This window comes from Leopardus geoffroyi, chromosome B2, assembly GCF_018350155.1.
Source record: "Leopardus geoffroyi isolate Oge1 chromosome B2, O.geoffroyi_Oge1_pat1.0, whole genome shotgun sequence".
Classification (NCBI taxonomy): Eukaryota; Metazoa; Chordata; class Mammalia; order Carnivora; family Felidae; genus Leopardus; species Leopardus geoffroyi.
The window spans coordinates 22,559,048-22,570,201 of NC_059332.1; the positions used below are offsets into that span (position 1 = coordinate 22,559,048).

Consider the following 11,154-nt stretch of genomic DNA (forward strand, 5'->3'; position numbering starts at 1 on the left):
ATATATAAAATGAGACATGGTAAAACAAAAGGATGGAAATATGAAAGAGTAACCCATAGAACATTTGGGGAAGGGTGGGAGGGCAATATATGTATACTTAGAAAAGAAGCAATAATTGAAGAGATGGTGGCATTAAAACACAGACGTCTTAAGGAGCCCAAGCAGAACAGTTTAAAAATGCATAAGATGGCAGGCTTGGAGTGAATGGCGATCAGGAATGAAAACAGGTATGCCTGGAAAAGCAGTTTCTCTTCAAATCATCTTCTTTCATGCCACTTGATAAGCATCTTGATTCACCATGGCATTAGCATCAGTAAAATGGGTGATATCAACTATAACTATCTAGAAACATTTATTTCCAATTCAAAACAGAGATTTATATTGTGTTTGGCATAAATCTACATATTCTCCTCTTCCAGATGACTCTAGTTGCAAAGTAGAGCTTGCTTTGACATCTGATGGCAGGACAATAGTATGATACCACCCTTCTGTGGACATTCCATATGAACCTATAAAACCTATCCCTCAGCCAGATCCTGTACATAATAATGAAGAAACACATGATCAAGTGCTGAAAACCATATTAGAAGAAAAAAATGAACACTTTGAGCAAGGACCAATGATAGAACAACTTAGCGAAATGTTCTTCACTACTTAGCACCATCGGTATCCTCATAGACTGTATCATAGATTCAGTCATAGGAAACTGGATCCACCAAAAGACAGATGATATTGAGATTTTCAGGAATTAAAAGGATGTTATCTTGTATCTCATTTGCCATATGACAAAATGCAATTATGTTCACTGTTATGTAGCAAGACAATAATAAAATGTTTTTTTCAGAAAGAAAGAAAGAAAGAAAGAAAGAAAGAAAGAAAGAAAGAAAGAAAGAAAGAAATTCAAACCAAAGTGCATGATGAAAATCCAAAAAACAAAGACAAAGAAAAAAGTAGCTAACACAGCTAGAAAATAAATACTAATGGTGATCAAAAGAATAACAGTTAAGAATAATGACTCTCAACAGAAACAAGTCCGCAGGTAATGAGGTATTTATAAAACTCAGAAATAAACTGACAAGCTAGAATTGTATATTGGAGGAAAATAACTTCAAGAATAAAAGTGAAATAAGGGTGCCTGAATGGCTCAGTCCATTAAGCATCTGACTTCAGCTCAAGTCGTGACAGTTTGTGGGTTCGAGCCCCACATCTGGCTCTGTGCTGACAGCTCAGAGCCTCGAGCCTGCTTCAGATTCTGTGTATCCCTCTCTCTCTCTATCCTTCGCCTGCTTGTTCTCTGTCTCTCTCTTTCTCTGTCTCTCAAAAATAAACATTAAAAAAAGAATAAAAGTGAAATAAAGCCACTTTCAGACAAACAAAATCTGAAATAATTTGTCATTTGAAGACTTGCACTAAACAAAAATGATCCCAGATGGAAGGTCAGAGGATCTGATCCCAAAAATGATCCCAGGAAGGAATGAAGAACAATGAAAATGATAAATATGTGGATAAATATGTAGAAAAATATGAATAAATTCTGGATGTATAGAACAATAATAATGTCCTATTAAGTTTTAAACATAAAGAGAATTAAGATGTACAAAAATGCTACGTAAATTGAGATAAGCAGCAATTCAGTTAAAGTTTCAAAAATATTTGTGTTATCAAAGAACAGCATAATTTTATGGGACTTGGATAAATTTAACACACATCTGGTAATTTCTAGGGGATCTAGAACCATAATAAATAGTATATAACTTCCAAGATAATAAAGGGAGGAAATGAAGTAATGAAGCATAATCAATCCAAAAGAAGACAACAGAGGAGATTAAAAAGGGACATGGCAGAGATGAGATAAATAGAAAATATATAAGGAGATGGTAGATTTAAACCCAAATATATTGGTACTTATACTAACTGTAAATTAACTTAAGGCTCCAATTCAAAAGCAAAGATTGTCAGACTGGACTTTTTCAAAGGATGTGTTGTTTACAAGAGAAGTCTAAAATAAAAGGATACAAGTAATTTGAAAGTAAAAGAATAGAAAAAGATACACATGCAAATATTCTCCTAAAAAATGTTAGATGCTATATTGATATTAGGAAAAGTAGGCTTTAAGGCAAAAAAAAATTTTAATAAAGATAGAAACTTAACAATAATAAAGGTTCAAATTACTAGGAAGATATTAAAAAATCAGACACCTATTGTAGGTGTCTAATAGCATAGTCTTCTACAAAGCAAAAGCCGACTGAATTAAAAGGAAAAATAAGGGGTGCCTGGGTGGCTCAGTCGGTTTAGCGTTAGACTCTTGGTTTTGACTCAGGTCATGATCTCATGGTTTATGGGTTGGAGCCCCAAATCCAGCTCCACACTGACTGCTTGGGATTATCTCTCTCCCTCTCTTTCTGCCCTTCCCCTGCTGGTGCTCTCTCTCTTTCTCTCTCTCTTTCTTCTCTCTCAAAATCAATAAATAAACTTTAAAAAAAGGAAAAATAGACAAATTGAAAATCATCACTATTTCCAACAAATCTCTCTTGGCAATGAAAAAAATGAACACATAAAAAGTCACTATGGATATAAAATATTTGAGGAACACAATCAGAAAACTTGGCCTAATGGACATTTACAAAACACTGAAACCAATCACTATTATATATATATATATACACACATATATATATATGTATATATGTATATATATATACACACACACACACACACAATTTCTCAAAAAATGATTGAAATCATGCAGCATTGTCTCTAACTATGTTGTAGTTCAGCTGTAAATCAATACTCAAAAGGCAACCAGATTATCCCAGTCCTGAGAAGATGCTGAACAAGCAAGACTGTTGGCCCCCAGCTTCAAGGTCAACACTGAGGAAATTAGAGAGAAAACTTGGAGAAACCTTGAGATGACAGGGTTTGTTCTGAACGCCTGATGATTAAGTGGTGGCTGTGGCCAGTGGACCAGAAATCCTGACAAGACTGAGGAAGAATAAAATCAAAAAGAAACTATTGGCATTCTAGTCTTGTTTTTCCCTTGCCTTCCCTGAAGGAACAAACATATCTTCCTTCTGTCCCATTGTGACTCAGACTTCTGGTCCAGGTGTCCACTGAAGCAAAGTAAAGGCAGTATAGAGCCCTATACTAGTGAGGAGCTAGAAAAATAAACAGGGACCAACTAACCAAGGATATTCATTTTTCCACCCTTCCACCTCCAAATCCCCAAGGCTGGTAAGTTAAAATCTAAAAGTAATCTCTAATATCCAGATAATTGGAGATCTAAAAAGAGAGAAATATTTTAAATGGAGAGAAGGAAATGGAGTTAAATTTCCTGGAACTAAAAAACTAGGAAAGAAAGACTTTGGACTGAAAAGGGTTCCAGAGAAGAGCAATGAGGAAAATGTCCAACTAGACATATTTTAGTGAAATTTGAGAATATCAAGGTCAAAGAAAAAATTCTTTTTTTTTAATATTAATGTTTATTTATTTTAGAGAGAGACAGAGACAGAGACAGAGTGCAAACGGGGGAGGGACAGAGAAGGGGGGGGACACAACTCAAAGCAGGCTCCAGGTTCCATGCTGTAGGCACAGAGCCCAACATGGGGCTCTAACTCACGAACTGTGAGAGCATAACCTGAGCTAAAACCAAGAGTCAGACGCTTAACCAACTAGCGCCACCCAGGCGCCCCAGAAAAAATTCTTAAAGTATAAACATAATACAGCCTCATGTATGGGAGGTAGATAGACACTAGATTTTCCAACAGCAATACTGGATACAAGCAGACAATGGAGTTACATTTTTAAAGTATTGAAGGAAAAGCCGCATTGTCATTCAAATAAATAAAAAACATTGAAATATACAAAGTATCAAAAGGTATCACTGAGATGCATAGTTAAAAGTGTCTTGGATGAATAATTTAAATAGAGGAAAGATCATGCAAATAATGCTCAAAACATAGGTAAATTAAAGGTTACTTAATTGTGCTATTTTAAAACTAACAAAACAAAAGCTAAGACTAAAGTAAAAGAAAATAATGCATCCATTTTCATCAAAAATCAAAATTCTATTTTTAAAGCCTATATAGTATCTAAATGTATAACTGTAAAATTCTTAGAAAGAGCATAACAGAAATTCTTTGTGACCTAGGGTTCAGTGAATAGTTCTTGTACATAATCCCAAAACCATTATCCATAAAAGCAAAAACAAAAAAAAAAGATAAATTATATTTCATGGAAATTTAAAACCTTTGTTTACAAATGACAGTGTCCAGAGGATAAAAATAAAAGGCACCAAGTGGAAAAAATATTTGCAAATCACAAATTTAACAAAGGATTCATATCCAAAGAAATTCATATGCAAAGAAATCTCTAAACTTAACAGCAGGAAAACAAGCAATCCAAGGAGAAAATGAGAAAGTGACTTGAACAGACACTTCATCAAATAAGAAATGGGCATGGCAAAGAAACACATGAAAACATGTTCACCATCACTAGACATGAGGAGAATGCAAATGGAAAGCTGATGATATATCACTACACATCAGAGCAGCTAAAAGTAAAAGGACCGATGACACCAAATGTTGGTAAGGATGCAAAGAAACAGGATCTTTCACACATGCTACTGAGGATGTAAAATAGTACAGCAGTACAGTACTTGAAATCAGTCTGGCCATTTTTTTAAAAGTCAGACACAGACTTGCCATACAATCTAGTAATCACATGCCTAGGCAGTTATTCTAGAGAAATCAAAATTTATGCTTACATGAAAATCTGTACAAAAATGTTCATATCAACTTTATTTGTAATAAAGTTCCCCAAACTGGCAACTACCCAAATGTCCTTCCATACGTGAATAGTTAAGCAAATTTTGGTACATCCATAGCATGGAATACTATTCAGCAATTTTTTTTTTTAAATGAGCTATTGGTACAACAGCTTAGGTGGCTCTTAAGAGGATTGTACTGAGACGCCTGGGTGGCTCAGTCAGTTTAGCGTCCAACCCTTGATTTCAGCTCAGGTCATGATCCCACAGTCATGGGATCAAGCCCTACATCAGGCTCTGTGCTGAACGTGGAGCCTGCTTAAGATTCTCTCTCTCAGGGCACCTGGGTGGCTCAGTCAAACATCCAACTTTGGCTCAGGTCATGATCTCACAGTTTCTGAGTTCAAGCCCTGAGTCGGGCTCCGTTCTGACAACTCAGAACCTGGAGCCCGCTTCAGATTCTGTCTCCCTCTCTCTCTCTGCTTCTGCTCCCCTGCTTGTGTTCTCTCTCTCTCTCTCTCAAAAATAAATAAAAACTTCTAAAAATTAAAAAAAAAGATTCTCGCTTTCTACCCCTCTCCCTCTCCACCCTGCGACTTGCTCTTGCTCTCTCTCTCTCTCTCTCTCTAAAAAAAAAAAAAAAAAAAAAAAAAAAAAAAAAAAAAAAAAGGAAGGGGAGATTGAACTGAATGAAAAAACCCAATCCATTTTATATGACATTCTGGAAAAAAGAAAATTATAGAAATGAAAAACAGATAAGTAATTGTCCAAGATTAGGGAAGAGGACAGGGGGGGTTGACTTTTTTTTTTGTTTTAAAGTGGGGGAGCCCAGGTTACTTCCTTTGCAATAACAACTGTACCTAAATTGTGGTGGTAGTATACAAATCTGTACATGTGATAAAATGTCATAGATTATATACATATAAAAACTGAGTACCTATAAAAACACTGGTGAAATCTGAATAAGATCTTTAGCTACTTTTATCATGTCAATTAATATTTTGATTTTCATAATGTACTACAGTTATATAAGATGTCACCCTTAGGGGAAACTGGGTGAGGATATAGGAGAACTCTCTGAACAGGGGCGCCTGGGTGGCTCAGTCAGTTGAGCATCTGACTTTGGCTCAGGTCATGATCTCGCAGTTCAAGAGTGCTAGCCCCACATCAGGCTCACTGCTGTCAGCCTCTCAGTGCAGAACCCGCTTCAGATCCTCTGTACCCCCCCTTTCTCTGCCCCTCCACTTGCACTATCCCAAAAATAAAAATAAAATAAAATAAAATGAAATAAAATAAAAATAAAGAACTCACTGTGCTATTTTTGGAACTTTTCATGAATCTAAAAAATAAAATGATTTTTAAAGCCTAGGGGCCTGGGTGGCTCAGTTAGTTGAGTGTCCGACTTCGGCTCAGGTCATGATCTCACGGTTCGTGAGTTCAAGCACTGAGTCAGGCTCTGTGCTGATGGCTCAGAGCCTAGAGCCTGTTTCGGATTCTGTGTCTCCCTCTCTCTCTGCCCTTCCCCCACTCGCACTCTGTCTCTCTTTGTCTCAAAAATAAAATAATTTTTTTTAATTTGTAAAAGCCTATATAGTATCAATATAATAGTGTTAGGAGTATGAGAAAACCAAGGGATCAAAGAATAGACCAATGTCTTGCTTTATTTGAGAGAACATATCTATGTCAATTCAAAATATTAAAGAAATAATTAAAAAGAAATATAACTTGAAAATGAGATAAACTGAAATATAAAAATAGTAGAAACAAGTCTGAAGATGTCACTAATTACAATTAATATAAATGGATCAAACACACCAGTTAGAAGATAAATATTGTCAAATCGGGCTTTAAAAAAATCTGTTTAAGATACCATATGTTTTCACTCTTATGTGGATCTTGAGAAACTGAACAGAAGACCATGGAGGGGAAGGAAGAAAAAAAAAAAGGTTTGAGAGGGAGGGAGCCAAAACATAAGAGACTCTTAAAAACTGAGAACAAACTGAGGGTTGATGGGGGGTGGGAGGGAGGGGAGAATGGGTGATGGGCATTGAGGAGGGCACTTGTTGGGATGAGCACTGGTGTTGTATGGAAACCAATTTGACAATAAATTTCATATTTAAAAAATAAAGATAAAAAAATCTGTTTAGGGATGCCTGGCTGGCTCAGTCTAATAAGCGAGCGACTTCAGCACAAGTCATGATCTCACAGTTCATGAGCTCCAACTCTGCATGGGGCTCTCTGCTGTCAGTGTCCAGCCACTTTGGATCCCTTTCTCTCTGCCCCTCCCTCTCTCTCTCTCTTTCTCTCAAAAAGAAATAAACATTTTTTGTAAAAAATAAATAAAAATCTGTATTACCAGAGGGGAGGTGGCCAGAGATGAAATAGGTGATGGTGATTAAAGAGGACACTTGTAATGAGCACCGGATATTGTATGGAAGTGTTGAATCACTATACTGTATACCTGAAACTAATATAGCACTGTATGTTAACTAACTGGAATTCAAATTAAAATGTGATTAAAAAAGAGAGAGAAATGGGGGGAGAGAGAGAGAGATACACCTAAAACATAAGAACAAGCCAAGGTTAAAAGTAAAACATGAAGAAAACAAGACGTATCTTTAAAAAAAAAAATTCCAGCCTAATTATACCGATATCCTATAAAACAGACTTTAAGCAAAAGGACTGTTAGATACAGAGGGGATTGTTATATAATGATGAAAATATTCAATTCATCAAAGAGAAATAATAACTCTAAACAAGTATCCATTTAATAAAATACTCTAAAATGACCATGAATAACCAAGATACTTCTGAAAAAGAAGGGCAGAAAGGAATGCTTGCCTATCCAATATCAGGACTTATCCTGAAGGAATAGTTATTAAACAGTGTGGTGCTGACCTTGGAATAAACATATGGACCAATGAAAGAGTGCAGAACCAGATCCTTCCCTGTGCGGAACTCAGGTACGTGCACAGACCATTTGTAATAGCCCTGGGAGGGAAAGGGCTCGTCAATAAGGGAAGGTGGTGGCAAATATGACTCACAATACAGAAAAACATGAAATTAGATCCCTTCCTCAAGCCACATATAAAATCAAGGCAGCCTATCTTCTTTTCGCTTTCCTTCCCAGCATGGAGAAATTACATGTTGGTGGAGAACACGGGACAATAGACAGACCTGACGAGCCACAAGTTGGTGCAGGCAGGTAGCCCAGAGGATGAACGCATGGACCCATGTGCCTGAGGAAGCAAGGGGGGCTGGCGCATGCGCTGACAGGGCTTGCTGCTGAGAATGTGGGGCAGTGAAGAACAGTGGGGAACCACGGAGGGCATGGGGAAATGGGAGCAGGCGGAGGGAGGAGACAGCCAGTGTGGTTAAAGATTGGTTAGACCGAACAATTGAGTAAATTGAGCAACAAAATAACATGCTGAGGATAATGGGAGTCCAGATTCTCAGTTTATTTACACATAATGTGAAACAGCACCCCACTGGATGAATGAGATTAAAATTCACCAGCAACACCCACCCACCCCCCACCCTCCCTTCTTCATAGGAATGCTAACCTTATCTTTTAGAGGAAGACAACAGGATGAGTTCCAGGTGGCCTAAACCACTTTGAGCTTGGCCACCATCTCAGGCCTGCACAGATGGACCACAGAGTGTTAGACAGTTATACCTCATTATAATGTTAAGATCTCCACCTAACAATGTCAAACCTCATTAACATAACATACAATGCATGTATAAGCATGTTTCCTAAGTACACATGCATGACCGTATGCGCACCTCTACATGTGATGACAGAACTCCCTTTGCTGAATATGTATCTTAGACCTAAATACAAGAAACCTATTCAGGCCACCCCATCTGGGGAGTCATGATTTTGGGAGTTATTCCCTGTGATCTCCTACTTATTATAAATACAGTTTCCTTTGTGTGACAATCCCACCTGGGGTAGTCTATCTGTAGCTCACCAGGGAGTGAATTCACATTAGTTCAGTTGCATATTGAAAGGGTATTGGACTGATATTGGAAGTGTCAATATAGATTCATAGTTCTATATCATAGTCATAGAATATGTTTGTACAGACTATACAGATATATAAATAGAAATGTGTGTGTGGTATGTATGTGTGCCTAGAAGTACACACACATATTCCTCACTTCTATCTTCTCAGAGGAACTTAGAAGCAACCACACTCTAGCAACAACAAGCACTACCAAGGCCTAGATCTTGTTTTAAATTTTTTTTAAAAAGCAGAGCTTGTGGAAAAATGACTGAGTCCAGGGCTAGGTCAGGACACAACGAGCCCAGAATACCTTTTTGTGGCCGAACATAAGAATTCTCAATGTATGATTAGGATACACTGAAAAGACACAAAAATCAGCTTGAAATGCCTCCCACCGGCTAAATAAGGAACAATTTGGGCATTAAAATAAGAAGGGATTACAGCACATTGAAAAAGATAGGGATCCATCAGTGCACACTGATTTAAAGGAAGGAAGGAAGGAGGGAAGGAAGGAAAGAAGAAAGAAAGAAAGAAAGAAAGAAAGGAAGAAAGAAAGAAAAGAAAGAAGGAGAAAGAAAGAAAGAAAGAAAGAAGACAGAGAGAGAAAGAAAGAAAGAGGAAAAAAGAAAGCTCTTTTTTACAGTAGAATGCCAAATAAATTTAGAAGAAATGAGAAAAAGAATCACTATTTGCCAACCACCCTAGAGGTGCATGATTTAGGCAGGAGGGCTAATGGATACTAAGACTGTCGTGTGGAAGTATGATGAGGACTAGGAATCATCCTAGTCTCAGAATACTTCCCTACAAAATACTAATCACTTACAAAGAAAGACATGGAAATGGTGAATTTCAGGAAGAGAAACCTGGCAGACACCAACACAACCAGGTAATCCAGATTAACATCAACTGTGATAGAATGGGTCAATATGTGTTACTCCTAATGAGGTGAATTGAGAAGAACACAACTTGTTTCTGAAGTAGTACTATGGTGATTGTATGGTGTGGGTGTGGTCATCAAAAACATGAGACTGACCACAGTGAGATCAACCTGTAATCTTTAAAACCCTCAGGACTGGAAAGACATGGAGACACCAAGACTTTTAAATGTTAAACCAGTTTGCTTGCATTCCTGGAATAAATCACATATGCTTTCTCATCTATGAAACACCTCTTCATGTATTTTGACCATTTTTTAATTTTAGGGATTGTATATGTGTGTGTGTGTACGTGTACATAACACACTTTTAAAAATTTGGTTTGAGTTCTTTAGTTCTTGATACTCATGTTTTGTGACAGTTTATAATTTATTCTTTTATTTTATTTAAGGTGTTACTTTATGAAAAGAAGTTTTTCATTTATTATGCTCAAATTTATCAGTCTTTTCCAGTTCATGCTTTTTATGCTTATTTAAGGTTTAAAAATGTCTATATATTTCACTTACTATATTAAGGCTTTATTTTCAACATTTAAGTCCTCAATTCACCTGGAATAGATTTTTTTGTAAATAATTATTTTGAAATAATTGCAGACTTAAAGAAAAATTGAGAGAACAGTCCAAGAACTCCAGTAACCCTTCAGCCAAAGATTCCCCAGTTATTAACACTTTACTGTGTTTGCTCCATTGTTATTTATTTATCTCCATGATTGCCATTACTTTTCTGAGGCTTTTGAAAACAAGCTGTAGCTATAATGTCTCATTACCCCTCAATACTCCAGTGTATGCTCTCCTTACTCAAGAAAAAACCCCAAAACCAACAACCAACCAAACAAAAACCAAGGACATCCTTCTCTATAATCAGTACGCAACTCTACAATTAGGTAATCCACAATGGTACAAACTAATGTCTAATTCACAGACCACAATGAAATTTTGCTAACTGTCTAACAATTCTCTGGCCTTTTTGATTTAGGATCTTATCTCAAAAAAAAGGTTGCATTTAGTTGGCATGTCTGTCCTGACTATTTCAATGTGAGTGGGAACCACTGTGTGATAAATCAATGTCCTGGGCATCTTTGGTTTGTGTGCATTGTTCTGTGTGTATATTCCATAACAATGTTAATTTTTATTGAAATATTAGTTTTAAATAGAAAGCTAATCACATTGATGTATTTCAAACACAGTATTTGCTCCCAGAATTCAAATTTCTGCATAAATAATTTTTCAGTCACCATATTTGTAAAGCCCAGAAATTTAAACTAATTTTGAAGCAGTGCTTATAGAGTGAAATATCAGGGTGCCTGGGTGGCTCAGTCAGTTAAGTGACCAACTCTTGATCTTGGCTCAGGTCATGATCTCACAGTTAGTGGAATGGAACCCTATATTGGGCTCATAGGGCCTGCTTGTGATTCTCTCTCTGCCCATCCCCTACTGGTGTTCTCTCC

At 36.8% G+C, this 11,154-nt stretch overlaps 1 pseudogene; it reads left to right on the forward strand.

Moving 5' to 3' along the window:
• The first annotated feature begins 298 nt into the window (after positions 1-298).
• Positions 299-730, forward strand: LOC123609704 (annotated as a pseudogene).
• The last annotated feature ends 10,424 nt before the right edge of the window (positions 731-11,154 follow it).